General features: G+C 45.9%; 1 protein-coding gene across 7 annotated transcripts in view; it reads right to left on the minus strand.

Moving 5' to 3' along the window:
* arhgap32b (Rho GTPase activating protein 32b) overlaps nucleotides 1-19646 on the minus strand; it is a 118483-nt gene that overhangs the window by 48088 nt on the left and 50749 nt on the right. The window lies entirely within an intron of this gene.

Here is a 19646-nt window from a genome sequence, read left to right on the forward strand (position 1 = left end):
GAAGACGGCCAAGATGGAGTGAATGAGCTGCAGAGGACTGCCCTGATTAAGAAGTGACGGAGAACAGTTGTTGATGGCATAATATGCTCCATGGGGAGAGACAGGCCTAAGCAAGTAAGTAAGCGGGGGATGGTTTCAGGATTTAAGTCAGGCATGTTAAGAGGTAAAGAACTTCTTCTTTTTCACTGTAAAAAATGGGGATTAGATGCCTTTATGACCCCCAAGACAAAGCCAAAATTTCCCCGAAGGAATGCATCACATTTTGGTGGCTTGTAACTTAGCCTAAATCAAACCCGTCGCATCCTTGCACAACTTGTACTTGTACTAGCATTAAGCTGCTTTATGGACTAAGCCACTAGGGAGCCCAAGGCAGAACTTTCTGTACCCTGGTGAGCCTACAGTATTAATTCCACATTACCAACTAGTCACCAATGAGCAGTGAGAGACACACTCATTACATTACTCCACTGGCATTTAGCAGACCCTCTTATCTAGAGTGACTTATGTGAATTAAAATTTTATTTATTTATTTATTTTTTTAAACATGGTATTCATTCGTACAGCTGGATACATACTGAATCAGTTCAGGTAAAGTACCTTGCTCAAGGTTCCAAGGACAAGCCCAGCTCTCTAACCATTATACTACACTATCACTCGATACACTTATTACAATTCTACTTAAGTCTACTGGTCAAAAACAGTAATTTCTGTACTTTCAAAAAATCAGTATCTTCTGGCAGGATACATAAGGTATCTATTTCTATCTATCTATTACAAGCGCTACTCTGCACAAGGTCTTGGTTTTGCTAAGTAAAAAAGGAAGGTATGGCATTCAACGGTAAGAAACTACATATTTACTTAATATTAAAACTATAATATCTCTAATAAAATATTAGCAACTCCATTAATATCATTTTATTTCCATTAAAGGTATTTGATTACACTATCATTCATGCACTGTCCTGCTCCTCATACAGAACACAGCCATACAGTTCGTCTGCAATCTTTCCTAGCATGCTCATGTCGCACCCCTCCTCATTTCACTTCACTGGCAGCCCCGTTGCAGCTTGCATAAAATGTATAACCTTGGTACCAGTCTATAGGACAGAAGCTCCACCACACCACCAGTCAATCTTCAAACCATACACCCCAGTAATGCCTCTCGATTCCACAGCCTTAAGGGAACTGGCTCTTCCCTCCTGGCGCAGTCATTTCTCCCAGTCATGCCCATCTGTACTGGCCCCACAGTGGCGGAACAAACTTCCCAGTGGACAGTTCAGCAGAAACTGAATTGGCCATCTTCTAATGCAGAGGGAAAACCTGCGTCTTTTGTACCGATTCAGAATACTGTACTTTTATGGTTTGAGGTAATATTTTATGGCTTCATATTTCTCTTTTTATGGCTTGTTAAGGAAGAAGTATATATATATATATATATATATATATATATATATATATATATATATATATATAGGCCTATATAGAATTTGTACTTTGCTTCTTGGTTAGAAAACTTGCACTTGTGCTTTACTGCATTTTTACTTGCTGGTCTGGGAATGTTAGCCAGTCCTGGCTTTACTGCTCATATCAATCAGGTGAGTGCACTTATGCCTCCTATATTGTAAGTCGATTTGGATAGCAGCGTCTGCTAAATGAATTTAATTTAACAATTAAGTAATTTGTCAACACAAGCGAGTGTCCTAACTCTCTTTTTGGCAACAAGAAGTATCATTTTTTTAAGGCAGCGCCCCAGCTTGAGCACGTTTTCAATGTAGCATTTTTCTATTGATCCTGTATGAGGCTGGTCATTACCATGAAGCCCCACAGGAGAGGACTGTGCAGCACTGAACCACAGCTGCCAGCGAGCCTCCCTCCCCCCGCCCCCCATTCCCTTAACTGGCCTTCAGTCCCGATGCCTCATCAATACTCCGTGACGTGACTGGTGTGTGTGTGACAGCACTACAGCGTCCAGCTGCACTGGCCGGCGGCCAGCGGCCGAGCTTCCTCTCTCAGGACGCCCGCCGGCAGCCCGAGCGCCGGCGGTACGGAGTCGCTAACGGCACACGTCTCCCCCAGCCGTCCTCGCTGCACGTCATCACGCCGCTCTGCGTTTCGCCCCGGCGAGACGTCCGCGTAGCGGCGCCTTGTCCATGTCTCTTCGAGAGGGCGAGTCATCGACCGCGACGGGCGCTGACCTCATCAAAAAAAATCCATCTCCATAGCGGCAGTAAATGCGCATGACCCCAGCAGGTTATGAACAGAAAAGTACCCCCCCCCCCCCAAAATGGTCCTCCCAGTGAGAGTTGGCGAGTTGATCCCTTTACCAGCCACGCATCCCACAAAGCGCTAATTTCACATAAGGCGCAGCCCTTTGACAGGCAGGGCACGCTTCCTTTGCCAGACGTTGTTTTAATTTTAAATTTGAACAATACACGTCCGCACCGCCGATCCCCGAACACCGCGCCGTTTTCAATCAGCGCTCTGACAATGGCTTCCCGGGATCTCATAACGTCCCCGCAGACGGGGCAAATGACAGGACCGTGGCCAGCCAAGCGTGACGGCGTGTTGTGAGGGATTAGGATAATGAGCGGCAAATACAGGGATATCGCATGGGGTTCAACTTAATAGGTCTGGTGGCAGAGTTCCAAAAAAAATGGTGTGATCTCACACAAGTCAATAAGCTCCGTGGTCTCAATCGAGCCACCGTCCCCCTGCCGGTTTACCAGCTGTCCCCATTCCCTCCAAGATTTAAGCCATCTGAAAAAAATACAATGACTAAATAAATCAACAATAAAACAAAGACCTAAAAACAACCGACTAAATTCAATGCAAACAACATTTTGCTGATGAAATAAATGCCAATAAAGAAACTGATCAAAAATATAAAGCATTGCAGCACTTCTTGCCCCAATCTGAACAGAAGAAAAAAAAAACAAAAAAAAAAACATGGCATTTCCAGGTAATGCACTTGACTCACCAGCTGGTTTTGGATTTGAATCAAGGGGAAGACATGGGGAGCAAAGCATGTATACTGCTGGGGCTCGGTGTCCAATGTCTCACTTCATTGGTACATGCTCCAATTAGCCCCTCAGTGTACCACTTTTCATAAACCCTTAGAGAAATTAACTACTATATACATATATTTTAAATTTGTGAAAAGCGGAGAAAAAACAACAACCGAAAATAGCAAGCATCTAAAAATAGCCTCATTGACCATCCCCAAAACATGTATCAGAGACGTGACGGTAGAGACGGGGGAGTGCATGCAACACCAGGACCAACACTAAAAAAACATGACTTTTTGGTCAGCTTGAGTATTTTCCTTTTCAAAAGTGACACAGCCCTACTGCTAAAGACCTTCCGGTCAGGGGACACTTGTGCTGGAACCAAAACCAACTGTACTTAGTATTGTCTTTGGAGCTGCGCATGTTATTATCCGTTTATAGCCCAGAAGACCCCAAATAGATATCTCAAGGCAGCACATCTGTCCCAAAAAATGATGGCTAAAGACAAAGAAGTGCTTGTTAGAGCTTACAAATTAAGAGACAGAGAGAGCCACTGTTAAAATGAGGACACACATGGAATGCTTTGTTTACCATTAGCGTTCACTTCATTAAGGAAATGGCAGGGTCTGGGAATAGTGCTGCAGTAATCGCCTTCCTGTTTACATCGGCAGCACAGCTCTGAAAACACCGTAAATCCGGCAAAAAGGACCCAGTTATTCACCCCGGTTTGATCCGGCCACAGCAACCACAGCTCCCCGATCGACTAGCCTACAAAACAGGCTCCGAGAGGGAGCCGCTTCTGAGTGGCAGAGCTGTTTTAGAAAACGAAACGGGGCTCTTGGGTGGTGGGGTGGTACACATGCACAAGATTGGAAATGCTTTCCCGGTTACCTTTCGGGAGTCGAGTTCAAAAAACTGTCCGCGCATCCGATCCCGGAAACGCACTCCCAAGCCTGCTGTTCCACATGACATGCTGCCATCCACCCTCACACACACACACACACACACATAAACACACACACACACAACCCATCAGCAGCTGGGCTCACTCAGTAACGGCAAAACCACCGAGGAGAAAGATGGACACGCATCTTCCTTTGTTGAAGTGAAGAACCAGGAGCAAGACGGCACACAAACTCGCTTCATCTTAAAACCTCAGCAGGTTGCAAATTGAGGCAGCTTTGTTAACACTTTATTCAAGCACTGCTTCTCTGTGGCAGTGTTTTATATGTTTGCATTTTATTCCACTGTGCTAAGAGCATTAGGGCAGACGGGAATGTTTTTGCACGAGCGAGGGTTTGTGCAGCGCTGCTGTCCTGCCTACATAAGAGAAGCCCCAGAGAGAGTAAACAATGCGCGCACAGGACCCAAGCCTCTAAATCAGAGCTGCACAGTTGTCCCCACTTTAAGATTCCCCTGCTCTGATACTCTCTGCACAGGGCTACAAATCCCCCCCCCCCCCCCCTTCCGACTGTCAAGTCTTTTTGGATCGCTTGGAAAGGACCTACGGTTTTAGCCGTCGGAGGTTTATCAGATTTCAAGTGCTCGTACAATGAGAGAGCGAGCGAGAGAAAGGGGGGCCGGGAGAGAGAGGGAGAGAGAGGAGGCGATCGATACTCACGGAAGCGGAGCCCGTCTCCTGCTGTTAGCGCGACCGGCCTTTTGTTCACGCTGGGACGCTCATTCCGAGTTGGGGGTTGAGTAAAGAGCTGCACTCCCGACCGTCTGGATCTTTTTACTCCCACAGTCAGCCCGAGAGCAGGGCACGGTACCTTTCCATCCTTGACTGTGTGTGTGTGTGTGTGTGTGTGTGGGGGGAGTACGCTTCTTGCAGAAAGCCCCCTGCTCCCCTCCAGACAAATCCACACGCTGGAACACAGATGTCAACCTCCCGCGCTCCAGAGTACCCCCTCTGTTCCCCCCCCCCCAGTCCGTGCTTCCCTCGCTCCCTCCCTCCCCCTGCAAAAAAAAACAAAAAAAAAAACACACCAAGTGGAATCCCTTCCACTGCTGGATTTGAAGCAAGACAGGCTGCAAGCAAAAGAGGATGCAACCAAATCGTGGAGGATTTTAAACAGGTTTCAGGTTTTCCTTTATTTACTTTTTGCTCCTGCTACTGTGATTCTCTTCTCTATCTGCCTCCCTCTCTCTCACTCCCAAACTCTCCTTATGGCCAGCTTTGTTCCCTAAGACACGGCTGTATGCTCGATTTGCTGTGACCGGACAGATGATGAAGAGGAGACAGAACAGAGAGAAGATGACAAAAGCAGCCTTTCCTCCCCCCCCTTGAACTCGGGTCTTTCTCTCTCATTCATGCTCCTGTTTTCTCTATCCTGTCTCTCCTCTCTCACACAAAACACACACAAGCGGACACATACATAAAAACACATGCACGCACACACACACACACACACACACAAACACAAAACCCCCTTTTCCTCCCTCCCTCTACAATGGTACAGTCCCCCAGGACAAAGCAGGGATAGCTACACAAGCCAAACTGAGCTGTGGAAAGCAGCAGTTGAAAGACCCCCTCGTGGTCCTTCTCTCCTTCAGCACAACCCTGACCCGTCCCTCCCCAAACCCCACAGGATGCTGTAATAGCGGGCATCCAGCATGTGTCTAACCCATGCTATCATTGACAGAATATCAACCCAACTTGCCCAGTGCATGCTTAAAATTAAGCTCTCATAGCAAACCCCCAACCCAACAACCCACTCCCTCACCAGCCCCCCCCCACATTCCCTGCCCCGCAGCATCCTACCATAGCCGTAGCTCTAGTCCAGTTACAATTCCACGTGCGAAAAACATTTTGTCTCAGTTTCCCCTCTGTTTTGTCTGGGAGGCTTGGCTTTGTTTGTTTTCACGTCTGTGTAATGACTTAAACACAGTGTGTCTGCGATTCCAAGGGGCGGGCGGGGCGGTTTGGAGTAAGCATGAAAACAAACACAGCGGGCCACACATCGGATCAGAGGCCAGAATCCTTCCTGAAAACCTCCACGTGCCAAAGGTCAAAATCATTGCAGATTGCAGCACCTGCAGGCAGACTGGCCATCGTCACAATGCCCACAGTGTCAACTCAGACTGTTGCCGCCGGTTACAGCCAATTACAGTCAAGTAAACTGAGAAACAGGAAACTGAGAGGCTTTTGCTCTTATCCTGACAAATAATAGTTTGTTTCAAGAAAGCCCAAATCAAAGGTGCTGGGTCCATTACATGAGGGCCTGTGTTGTTTCCGCTGCTGGGCGAACACTGTGGTTGTAGGCAGTTTGGAACCCAGCCCCACACCAGGTAACCAGGCTACAGAACCTTAAAATCTTTCGTTTGAGAAAATGATCGCTCACCCTAGAGAACAAAGACGGCACAGTGAAGTCAAAGATGGAACACTGGATTCCAAAGCTGCTCATGCAGGAGCCAAAAATCACTAGTCAGAGACGGCTCGCGCTGGAGTGAAAGGAAACCCGCTCACACTCTAGTCCCAGAAAATCGGCACCTTGCTTGCACTCAAAGGCTGAGTAACAGACTCCTCATGCTGGAGTCAATAACTATTCATGCACATGTCAAGGACAGGTCACTGTCATTCACACAAAGCAGTCAAAGCAAACCAGCTCAAGCTGTTGCCAATAGTCAAAGAAAGCCAGCACTTTTTGGAGTCAAAGCCAATGGCTTCAGCATTAATGACATCATCTGTGCCATCACATCTGAGGATGATTACAGCACGTTCCAGGGAAATGGAGAAGAGGAGGAGAAAGCCACATGTGATGTGAACAGCCAAAATGCACGGGTCTCTGCAGGCCTTGCCAAAATGAAAAATATCCCCCCGATGGCTGGTTTGACCACTGAAACACCATTAAAGAAGCATGTTTGTTTACTGCTGGTATGACAGTTTACAAGTGTGCGTGCATGAGAGATTTTTGCGTGAAAGAATATTTATGCACATGTTTGAACTGAATGAAAAACACTGTGCCTGTGGGAGTGGGAATATGTTTATGTGCTGAGGAGAAGTGAAAAGGCTGAATATTACAAGCTACACTGAAAGAAATACCAGGGCTCGGTGCAGGTGTGACATTTCAGTCCAAACCCAGCGCAGGCTTGACACATTTAAACCTGACCCTACCCAAGCCTAAAGGCTACTGACAATTATGAAGACCGGGCCACCCCAAAGACAAAGTCTACAAAAACATTGTCACTGCCCCAAGCCAAGACAAACAATTCTGAGTGTTGCACAGGGACAGTGCTCAAGCATAAACCTACAAAACAGTAAAAATCGAAACCCTAAGGTAAACATTACAATGACAGAGCAAAACATGCTAGCGAGCCAGCTGATTTGTGTGTGCACAGCAGAAACACTACAAAACAGAAGAATCGATGACCAAACACGTAGTAAAAGCTGACTATCTTGTGTCCCAGAAACTAAATAAATACACATAAATTGCTCGCTACAGTTATGATTCCATCAGTGATAACATTTAAGTTTGTTAAACTCCTTGCTTACATTGTACATAGTACCCTAAGTTTGGTATCTTGCAATACGCTCGCTTACAAGACAGAGCAGTATTTGTATTTCAAGCAGAGCCATACATTTACATTATACTGACTTACATTTGCCGCAAGAACAATCCACCTTCCACAAAATCTTACTTCAAAAAGCACGTTCTTGTTGTAAGCAATTGGCCATACGCCGAGATTGTTGGCCATATGCCGAGATTGTCCAGTGAGTGCGTCCTGACAGGAACATTAAACAGATTTCCAGTTATAGGTCTGCAGAGCCACAGCTGGCAAGTAGCTATCAACCCAGCTACTCTAACTGTAGCTAGCTCGGTACTACACTAGTCTAGATCAGGTTTTTGGTACAGACTTCAGTCCAGTCCTCCTCTGGACTCACATTTGACTCACAGATAAAGTAATAGCCTAATACCTTACCAGAACCAGGCACAAACCACAGATGCTAAAACTGGCCAGACATATAGCATCAGAGCCTTACAGGCTCGGGTCAGGTAGAAGTAGGCTAATCTATAGCCTACCTCTTGGCCTACTCTCTTTACTACCTTCTCATAGAAGTTTGTTAGATTCATCAAGAAGAAACTTCCCCTTAATCTCAGCCAGACGACCAAAACAAATAATGGATTTACAATCTCAGGGATTGCTGCTGACACATCAACCTTGTGATATAAATCGTTGATATAAAGACAGTGGAATTACAGGCGAGACATGACGTGCGAGCTAATAAAATGCATCCGTGCAAATAAAATGTAAAGACCTGATGTTGTGAGTGCTGTCCTTCTCACTGGGATACAGTACAATGGAGAGGAAGACCATGATGTGAGTGCAGGTTGACATCAGCACGCGGGGTTGGAAATGCAAGAGGGCACAGCTCAGTCTCAGTCACTCGGCCAGGTTTAATGGAGACAGTCGCGGCAAAAGACTGCAAAGACAGAGAAGCTGAGAAGCTCAACCTGAGTGAGCATGCCTTGCTGGAAAACAGACGAAGGGCCCTTTTTTCACTTTTCCATGATAATTCAACGGGACAAGCCCGGAAAGTTCCACACGCGGAGACTTATGACTATAACGCACCACGTATCTTGGAAAGAATGATGTGGAGAGGAATGCTGCAAGAAAGAAAGACTGGGAAAGGGGAGGGGAAAAAAAGACGAGAGAGGAGTCAGGTTTCCGAAGCGAAAGTCACTGGGGGTATCCTTAGGGTTACACAATGGCCTGCAATCTTCAGGCAGTGAGAGAGGAGCCAAAGATTCACCCATATTTTTAGTATTATGTCTGTGCGTTTGAGGGCGTATATGAGACGGAGGAATTTCAAGTGCTTAACCTGCTGTGTAGCAAAAGGAGACACTAAAGGGCACTTGAACATCACTCGATCTTGACAGAAATATCAGATAGAATTCCAAGATACTGTATATTCCTATAGGCCATATCATACAACCACACAAATCACAAAGGGGACAACACAGATCCCATTTCCACTGCATGAATGAAGATGAAGTTTGGGTGCCATGTCATCAGTATGATCTGATATCCACTGAGGTTCCACGCACAGCCAAAAATATCATTTGAAATATCATAATCCAAGGGTGACCTAGTTTACAAAGGGAGACTTTTATGCCTTACGGTAACAAATTACTCTTGTACAGAAGAAAAAACATTCAGCTCAGAGGGTGATAGATTACCACGTGTGATAGCAGTTGACAGCTTGGTTGTAGTTACTTTTATTATCATAAAGCAGATTGTCGGGAAGCCGAAAACACTGTAAATATACTCGTGCAGTAGAGGCTGAAGAGAACATGCCATATAGGTTGCAGGTAAAATGCTGTTTGGCTCAACTCAGACTGCCTTTTCGAACTAAAGGATGTCACGGTAAATAAGTGTCAGCGTTTCAGTGGATTCAGCTGCAATAGAACTACACTACACTTCAGAGGTTGAAGGGGAAGATTCTGAATGAATGCCCCAGAAACACAAACAGGCACACAGACACAAACTCAGGATTTAACACAGCGGTATTGTTAGGAGGCTACAGAATAACGCGAGTGTTCAAATATCCCCAAATTATGCCCCCAGGGAGAGAATGCTGTCCTTCAGTGCTTCCAGAAGAATCTCTTTTAAAATTCTCATGCACTACAGAGGAGGAAAGGAAATAAAGACTGGTATTCAACACAGCTGAGGGGAGGGGGGAGGAGTAACTAGATGAGATTAACACACATAGGCGAGAGGAATGATTTATAAAGACCATTATGAAATAAATCTCTTTAAAAAAATTTAATAAATCACAAGCACGCACACATGCACGCACACACGTGCATGCGTGCAGTGTGTTGCAACTGGACTCTCAATGTCTAACTGGAAGAGGACTTGCAGCTGGACAGAACCAGAATATTTGCCTTGGTTGCTGTGACCGATTCATGTCATTGAATCACGTTTCAATCCAATCAACAAAATCTTATTGAATCAAACTCTCTGTCCAATATTCATCAATACTGTCATTAACTTTGATTTACAAGTAAACACAAGTGTTAAATTTTTTCTTCAAACTCTTCAGTTTTAGCATTAGCTCAGCTTGCAAACCTGTGACTGAAAAAAAAAAAAAAAGTCATGGCTTTAAATTTAGTCAAAGTTGAGTACTAATGTGGACTGAATCCCAAACCTCTCTGTACAGAGTCATAGGAGCTCTGCATCCTATAGAAAGCCTTTCAGAATGGAGAGCAGTGGTGTTGTGATGCTGATGCGTTCTGCCCTTTGAACAACGTGGTGTTGTCATTGGTTCATATCAGCCACCAGCTGTGTGACTGACAGCGAAATACTCTCCTGCAGTTGATGAAACCTTCTCCAAATACTTTGGTGCTGCCTGAAAACTTCAACCAGGCCACGGTTAATTGACAGTGGCAGGCTCTTGCTGGGGCTAAAACTGGACATCACACAGGAGACTGGGGAGCTTCTATCTCTGTACCCACGCACAGCTCTCTGGGTCCTGGGTCAGTATTGATGTGCAACTGACACGGTTGGCTTGGACCAGCCGGGCTGCTTCCTTAAGGGATGGGCATGTAGCATGCTCATTGGCTATGCACCTGACCCAAGACATATAGGACAGTCACTTTGCCTTTGTGAGTGAAACCTAAAAGCAGGGCAAAGGCTCCCACGGCAACGTCCTTAACCCACTGCTCTGTAAGCACACCTGCACAGACTGACAGCAAAAAGTGGCCCAGGTGTGAGAGAAATGGCTGGTGCTTAGCAACAACACCCTTGGCAATGCTGGAACCCATTTAACATTCGCTGGAATTTGTTTTCTTTCATCTTCTTTCTGAATAGGGAAAATGGATACTGGATGGATATTAATCAGTTTCATTGAACTAAAGCTTGTAAATTGGCGATGCAGTAAGATTCCCACCCATACCTGAGAAAACAGTAAAGATACGGGACTGAAACATTGCTTCGTTGTCTTCTTGACAAAGCCCAACATCTGGAAGAAATTTTGAGACCAGAGATGGGGTCAAAGTTCAAAATAGTGTGGATCGCATGGGCGATGACGTCCCCCCATAGCCACCATGATTGCCCGGCACAATTGCAACTTATTCGTTTTAAATTATCCCAACACTGCAGCCAAGACCGATTACGACAACAGAAGGCCTCTTCATGTTATGAGGTAATAGTTTAGTTGGATATAAATGTGCGGGGTGGGGGATGTGTGGATCTAATACACGTGCGCTTCAGGTGACCATGTCAGTGTAGCAGTAGGCCAGTAAGTGGGGGCTGACGGGTCATGTATACCCTGCTTGGCTGCTTGGAGCTCGCTTGGCCTGTAGACTGTCTGCAGGAGGTGGTGAGCAGACCCACAGGGCTGTTTCCTGCCCCCCACCCTAAGTCCCACAGGGGTAGGGCATGGGTGAAAAATAACCCAGCGCTGAGTCTAAACAGAACCCCTACACCCCTCCCCCCAAAACCTATGAAAGGTAACCCCTCTCAGCCCCGCATTCCTGCGCTTTCTCACAGTCTCTAAGAAGCAGGACGGCTGGATCAGCAGAAAGACAAGTCAGGGGAGGAGGAGGGACAGAAACAAAAAGAGAAAGGGTTGGGGGGGGGGTGTAATCCAAGCCCAAGGCCCACTTGTGACTTCCTCACAGGAAAGCAGACAGCAGGACAGGGGGCAAAAACATGCACTCCCAGAAGAGCCAATATAAAAACAATTATAAACAGTCTTAATAGAACAGCTACTCTAACAAGTCAGCCACACGGGCAATAATTTTAATAAGCCAGAAATGGTGGAGCTGCTTTCAGGTTCTGGCTGGTGTTGGAGCAGACAGAAGTGGTGGAGCTGCTTTCAGGTTCTGGCTGGTGTTGGAGCAGACAGAAGTGGTGGAGCTGCTTTCAGGTTCTGGCTGGTGTTGGAGCAGACAGAAGTGATGGAGCTGCTTTCAGGTTCTGGCTGGTGTTGGAGCAGACAGAAGTGATGGAGCTGCTTTCAGGTTCTGGCTGGTGTTGGAGCAGACAGAAGTGGTGGAGCTGCTTTCAGGTTCTGGCTGGTGTTGGAGCAGACAGAAGTGGTGGAGCTGCTTTCAGGTTCTGGCTGGTGTTGGAGCAGACAGAAGTGGTGGAGCTGCTTTCAGGTTCTGGCTGGTGTTGGAGCAGACAGAAGCGTGCCGTGCGGTTTCACGGGCGATGCCTGTGCTCGGAGGCTCACCTTTCTCGCGTGAGCAAAGCCGAGGGGAAGGCGCTCTCATGAATTAAGCCTTTATTTTATTCCTGGGATAATCTGGGGAAATTGGGTAGCGGCGGCGGCGGCACGGGCCGCGGAGCAGACGCCGGCTGACGGGGCGGAGTATCGGTAACACGAGGCTTCTTCCATGCCCGAGGGCTTCTCTGAGCCGCCTGGGATCTGCTGCTCGCACACAGCCGCTGGCAGCTGCACAGTGTGTCTGTGCGTGTGTGTGTGTGTGTGTGTGCGTACTGGGGCACCGCCCCCCTAAATGTGAAATAATTATAAAATAAAAACTGTTTACTCGTACAATGCGCCTGGTAGTCTGTCAGTGCCTGTCAGTATTCCTAAAAAATTGGTTCCAAAATCAAATTGTATTTGGTTAATTTCTGTGTGATTATAGCCTACTTCCTGGGTGAAAGGCGCCGGCCAAATGAGTGTGTATGTAATTCCTTCAACTTTTGGCAAGCAGGTGACCTGAGGCTGCTCTCTAAATGGTTGCTTCAGATTTTCCACGGGGCGCAGCTCTCTGCGCCCCAGACACTCCTACTTTTATTGGCAGCGAATTGGTATTGTTTTTTGATCTAATGTGATTGGACAATTCTCGACGCTATCTTTCATGTTCACGCCAGCCATTAATATAACTACGGATGCGTGACTGTCACTCCTGCTCCTTAGCTAGCTGACCGCTACTTTGGAACACAGGAGATGGCAACTTCAAGTAGAACCACGGAAATAAAAGAAAATGAGAGAAAGAAGTTAAACAAACTAAGCAGAGTAAGTAATTTATGTTGTTTTAGGCTACAGGAATTAGCTGTTTGAATAGTTTTTGTGTTAAGAAATAAACATGGACTTCCTATAAACAATCATTTCCCGATGATTAATAAATGCCGATGTGTGGCAAATTACATCCACGTGAAAGTGCTTTCTTCATTTGCGCATTAGGCTATACAAACTGCAGGGGGCTCATTTATAAAATGAACTTGCGTGCATACGTCAAATGATGACCTGACGTAGAGCGACGACTGTTTCCACGGTCAAATGTTGACATTTTTTAAATCACTACTTTGACGTGATTTTCTATGCACGCGCCACACAGTTGATCTGAAATACGTTTTGTAAATGAGGCCCCAGATGTAGTAACCTAGTATTGAAGTTCACCGATGTCCTCTATTCTACTGCCCGCTCGTGGAAAATAACGCGTAGGCCAGTTTAGAGGGAGCGTCACGTGCATATTGTGCCCGATAATAAGCGGCTTATTTTCGTGAATTATAGGCAAATGATATTCGAATATATTCAAACTCTAACTAATTACAAAAGCTAATATTCAAACTCAATTTCATGGCACTTTTGACAGCCTTAATGTACGCGCATGCACATAAATGTGTGAGAGCGTGTCTGCGTATTCCAAACGGAGCATCATCACTAAGCAAAAAACAAACTAAAGGCCATAAAATAAACAAATAATCAAGGTGCTAATAAGTAGAGGCTTTCTTCCAAAGCACACTTCAGCTCTGTGCAAACTGAACCTGATAATGACGAGAAAACATAATGTACTAGAACACTGAGGGGGCTCAGGGACCTCCATTAATCATACAGAGCGTGTGCTACCGCTTTATCACTGTCTGATGGATGGAGGCAAGAGAACAAGGAAGTGGGGAGATGACACAAAGGAACAAAGAACTCTGCCAGTGACCCCCCCCCCCCCTTCTTTGCGTTAGACGGAGCGGTGCACTTGAGGCCCCTCCCCGTTTTAATTTCACAGGCCACTTCCCACCCTTGCTGAAGCAGCTGAGACGGGGGGGCATTATTGCAGCGCATTCGTTCACCTGCCGCACGCTGACCGGGATAATGGATTCAGGCGGACTCGTTTAACTGAGCCGCAGAGACCGCGCTGAGCCCCGGAGAGCAGCAGCCGAGAGCAGCCCACATCTGCACATGCTCAGTGGCTCGCAGGGCTCCGGGACCCCCAGTGTCTGGAGAGAGACTTAATTCAAAACATTTTTTTCTCAAGACGCTCGCATGCATCGCCACAAAGGGGACAAAACTCAGTCAGAGGCCTGCTGTTTTGGGTTGTATTTCATGCGGCTTGGGGAGTGGGAAGTCTAGATGAGAGGCAGATTAAAAAAAATATATATATTAAAATTTAAAATAAAAAACAAAAAAAACTCTTCCCGACAGTTCAATGGCCACTGTGCGGGGTGGTGCCCTGGAAATGTGCCTCTCGTGGGGACCAATCAGGAGAAGCAGTAGCTGAACTAGATGTACAAGCGGACATGCCAACATTTTATAGATACACACATATATTATTCATAAAGGAAGCCACTTTAACAGCCTATCATGCATTTAAATCATCTGGAGATGCTTCTTGTATCTATTATTGAGCCAGTGCCTACATTAAAGGCAGAACTAAAGACCGATGTGATCTCTTTCCATGGTATTAAATTAGCCTTTCACACACCTCGATTTGTGGGTTATTGTCTTCATCCCTTAAACATGATGAGACACAAAGGGGGAGGGCGGTTGTGGTTGAAACGGCTCCCCTGGCCAAGCGTACCTGTGAACGCTCCCTTTATGGCAGACCAGATTTTTATATTTTATTTCTTCGCACCAGAAGCAAGTTGTCCCAGGTGACTCCAGGGCAGGTCTGTGTGAACGCCAACTGGAACCAAGCGGGTTTCCACAAAAGACACTGGCAGGAGATGTGTCAGAAGCTGAACCGCGTTGGGACCGCAGGGACAGTGCTGGAAACAACCCTGACAGCAAATGACTACAAACAATCCATTTCATTTACATTCCTGACACAGTAAAATGGTCTGTTCGTGCACAAACCCTATGAGGGACAAATGCCTTTTAATAGGGCCGTCCTGCCCATGCATGCAGAAACATGTCCAAACTCACTTTTATTGTTAGGTGTGTATGACCACTTGGGACAGGTAGGGAATAGATCGCTGCCTAAACCTAGCCCCCTGCCAAATTCCCAGACGGACAATGTTTTTGGCTCAGTTGCAGCTCACTATGAGACATCTCCAATCGATGAGGCCTACGGCCCAACAGTAATGGACTTCAGATGGGACTCCACTGCTCATCTCTTTGGGTAATAATAGTCTAATGGCTCCATACTGTGGATGGGTTACCAACAAATCCTGAACTGGCCTTTGTGCATACAAAATATGTTGAGTTGAAGTAGAACAGCTTAAATATGTAGGCTACATATATAACTGGCACCTGCTTGTGCAATGCCAACTCTTGACTCGTAATTGGTTAAAGTCTCCGAGGTCATGAAATTGTATGGCTCTTCCTTAAATGCCTCAAACACTTTGGGAATACTGTCCAAGCTAGGTTCTAGGTTTGGCCAACACAGATCCCCAACCAAAGTAGTTTCCATTCACATAAAAAGAAAACATCACACCAAAAAGTAACAACATACCAAAAAAAATGCAAAAACAAATATTATCAATTCAACACCGTGAAGAAATTAGTCACCCAATGGCTGAAAGTCTGACAGAAAACTGCATGTCAATCAATCAATCAATCAATCAATTTTATTTTTATAGCACTTTTAACAAAGGAGCTTTGTCACAAAGCAGCTTTACAGAGAACCGGCCCCCAAAGAGTAAGCCTAGGGCAACAGTGGCAAGGAAAAACTCCCTGACTGATAGCAGGAAGAAACCTTGAGCAGAACCGGACTCAGAGGGGGAACCCATCTGCCGCGGGCAGGCGCCGGTTTGTTATGGCATGTCATTCCTGGCCCACGGTCAGGGTGTGACATTGCAGTGAGCTGGGCAGATCACCTCGTACAGGTAAGCTGTTCAAAGGTCCACTGTCCGCCCTGGCCTCTCTCAGTCTCCTGAGCCTGGGGAACAAGCACTGCTCCCAGCAGCCTCTCCTGCGGGCCTGCAGGCTGTTCAATCGCTAATGTTCCGAGGTGCTACTTTCTACCAGACCAGAGCCTGGAAGTGCTTCACTTTTTCCAAAGCCTCCTGGAAATTACCGAGGCATGCCAGACTGAAATGTGGAGAGAGGGAGAGAGAGGGACAGGAGAGGGAGGAGGCCAGAGCAGAAGAGAAAGAGGGAATAAATGACATGGTGAAAATGTGCACGTTGTTGTCGCATTTTTAGAATGTGACTAGAACCCAACTGAGTGTGAACCATGCAGCTCCAGACTGAGAGCGGAAGACTCCAGAAGCACTCCGCTCTGAAGAAAAAACAAAAAAAAATCTGATTTAGAGTTGGATTGATGTGACGTTAAACTGAGGCATTCTTACATGCTGCAAGTGTCAGACAAAGACGAAGCCTCCATTCCGTGATGGCATTGCAAAAGAGATGCAGAAAAAGCAAACGCTTGATCAAAAGGATCACAGGACAAAGCAGCTATTTGGGTAATAGACAAATATTAAATTAGCATAGCATATAGGCTACAGTACAGTAGGAAGAGATTCTAAATCATCCATGCACTTGACATTGAGCTAAGTGTACGTCAATAATGAATTCAAAGAGGAAAACCAGTAAAAGAGGAAATATTTATAGAGGTAGTCATTTGTAGGGATGAGATGAGAAGGGTCTGCTCTGCAATGCTTCAGCTGAAACCTTGAACTCATGTGGGTCACATGACAAGAGCGCCACTGCACTCTCGGGACAGCAGAGAATCGTTAAAGGAAGGTGAGGTGGGGGCCAGGCACCAGCCAATCAGAGAGCGGCCCCCTTCATTGTGATGGATGAGCACTCCCTGTGGACGGAGATGGCTGTCCGTCAGAAGCCAAGACGCACGCGAGGGGGTGGCCCTTGTGGCCACTCCTCTGGGATGCAGTCTAGACCCACCAGTGTGGTAACAAAGACTGGCTTAGTCCATATAGTATGCGTGCACAAGCAGGGCTGCTGTTGTTAAAATGGTAAACCAAACCAATTCAGCAATTCATATTATACACTGTATATATAGTGCCATAATCAGGTTGACACACAGTGGACGATTTTCCACATGGAGTTAAAAAAAACAAAAAAAAACTATATATTAGATCAAATACTGTAAACTCTTACTTAGCCCAAATATGCAAAATAGGTATACATACATATAGAAAGAGGAACAGCACATTAAGACACGGAACAAAAAGGAGGTCAGCATGTTACTTAAACCTCTGTCAATGCCTGTACTTTAGGCCTGACAACCATTACAGCTCCCCATTTTAATTCCACAGCACGAAGGCCAAATCAATCTCCCCAATGGGGTCTGTCCTTCAATGGGAGTACAAATTCACCTAAGTGTCACAACCAGACTTAAATCCAATATTTCAGAATATAATGAAATAATTCAGTAAAGGTAACACTATTTTTTAAGTGTAAAACAACCCCTGCTTAGATGTGTTAGTTCAAGTATAAGTAGCAAACACACAGCAGTAGGACTGTATGGGGGCTTGGAAAAAAGTGCATTAATCAAAGCACTCACTAGAGGGCGCAGATATTTTAGAGGTAGACTTCAGTGGTACTTTATACTGTTACAGTGAGATCTTTCATTCAGAGACAAAAAGATCTGTCCATTAGTTACCAAGTGAGTGAGATCTCCTTTAGTTACTGAGTGACAGTAAGGTCTCTCTTAGTGAGTGACAGTGAGCTATGCTTTCGTTACTGAATGACAGCGAGATCTCTTAGCTACTCAGTGACAGTGTGATCTCATTCCTTCAGATGCTGAGTGGCAGAGAGATGTCAGCCCTTTTAACATGTGACAGTGATGTGACAGATCTCATAATCTGAAGAGGAGACGGGGCTAGGGGATGAGTGCTGGAGAGGAAAGTGTGTTTGGACAGCCTGACAGGGATTCACATCAAGAGGACTGATCTACGAGCACGACTAACGCTCACTCTTCCAGTGGCCACTTCTGGCTAACCATTTCTCTCACTAGTGCTAGCACGCTCCTTTGGCATGACAATAAATAAAAAAAACATTTCTGTTGCCAAAGTACAATGAAATCCTCATTCTACACCAGAGAAATCAAAGGGTTCCTCAACCACACTGTCAAGCAATGGAGAAAAATAATGATTCATTTAAATGTGCAAATGTGTCACGATGCATTCTGTTCCCTGCAACGTTTTCTCTCTTCTTCCTCCTCAATAAGTGCATTCATTTTGTTTTGAACAGAAATAAGCCATAATGATGCCCCATTTTCGCTCACACACTGTAAAGAGAATAATTAATGTTTCAGCTGCCGTCATGTCCTGGGGGGAGGGGAAGCCGTTCCTGCAGTGCAGGGCCAAGCGACTGCTGCCCTCCACTGGAGTACATGTGCAATTACAGTGCACTGCAAATAAGATGTGGGGGGGGGGGGTGCAAACAGCTTTAACTCCACTTAGACATAACAGCCTCCCTTAAATCTTGTTTGAGCACACGGTATAGATTGGCGACACTGGTTTGTTTTCAGCAACAGAACGGGAACTTGACCGGCGGTTCTGTCGTGATTACGGTGAGCCTGAGGTGAGTGCCGCCGAGCGCTCTCCCTGACTGAGCCCCGACCCCCGGTGCTCCGTCCCTCCTCGTTAGGGGGATTAGTATTCAGAGCACGGCCTGCTCTGGACACCGCGAAGGTCTGATCACTCACGATTTTCCACATCCCCGTGTGACTTCAAAAACGGGGATTTTCTGCGCTCGGCGTGTCTGCACTCTGAGTGTTTTTCTCTACTGGCTGTTCCTCCCACACAGCCAGCCTGGTGGCCAGTTCTCCCTGTAGCACCGCAGAACTCTCAATCTCCCAGGCTTGGATCACCTTATATCCCTCGAGGGGCTTCTGTAGTATACTGGATATACTTTCAAGAAGATATACCTTCAAGAAGGGAGCAAGAAATGACATTGCGGGAGGCATTTGACAAAAACAAAAAAGGGCCATTTAATGGCAGGCATTGAGGAATCTGATGAAACACGAAGCACTGCATTCACGCTGTCTGTAATTACCGCAATTAGCACTGGCACTCATCATTTGCATGGGTAATACATCCTTCAGACTGAGCTCCTCACTCCTGAAACAATTCAAGAATACCTGCCTTCAGCCCATTTACCTATTTACATTTATTACATTACATTTTTGAGTCTAAAGATGCTAAGTACCATCACTATTCAAATCCACATAGGCATGTGATAACTGGACTCCAATTAACCAATGGAAACAGAAGTGAAATGCTAATCAAACTGAACGTTCCATCAACAGAACTGTAATACCAAGAATACTCTTCTGGAAAATGCACCTACAAAGACAGTTTGGTAGCTTATTGTAAGATAATCTTATAAAATCAGATGGAAAATAAGTGTTATATATTGAGAGATCTCAGAAACAGACTCAAAACTGAGCACAAGTGCTGCATGTTCATCTGCGGTGGAAGAGGGAGGAGGTAAGACTCGTTTCATTCTATTTTATTCCCAGGAACAGAGAATGCAGGGAAAAAAGGGAACAGCAGGTG

The sequence above is a fragment of the Anguilla rostrata genome, chromosome 9, assembly GCF_018555375.3.
Source record: "Anguilla rostrata isolate EN2019 chromosome 9, ASM1855537v3, whole genome shotgun sequence".
Lineage (NCBI taxonomy): Eukaryota > Metazoa > Chordata > Actinopteri > Anguilliformes > Anguillidae > Anguilla > Anguilla rostrata.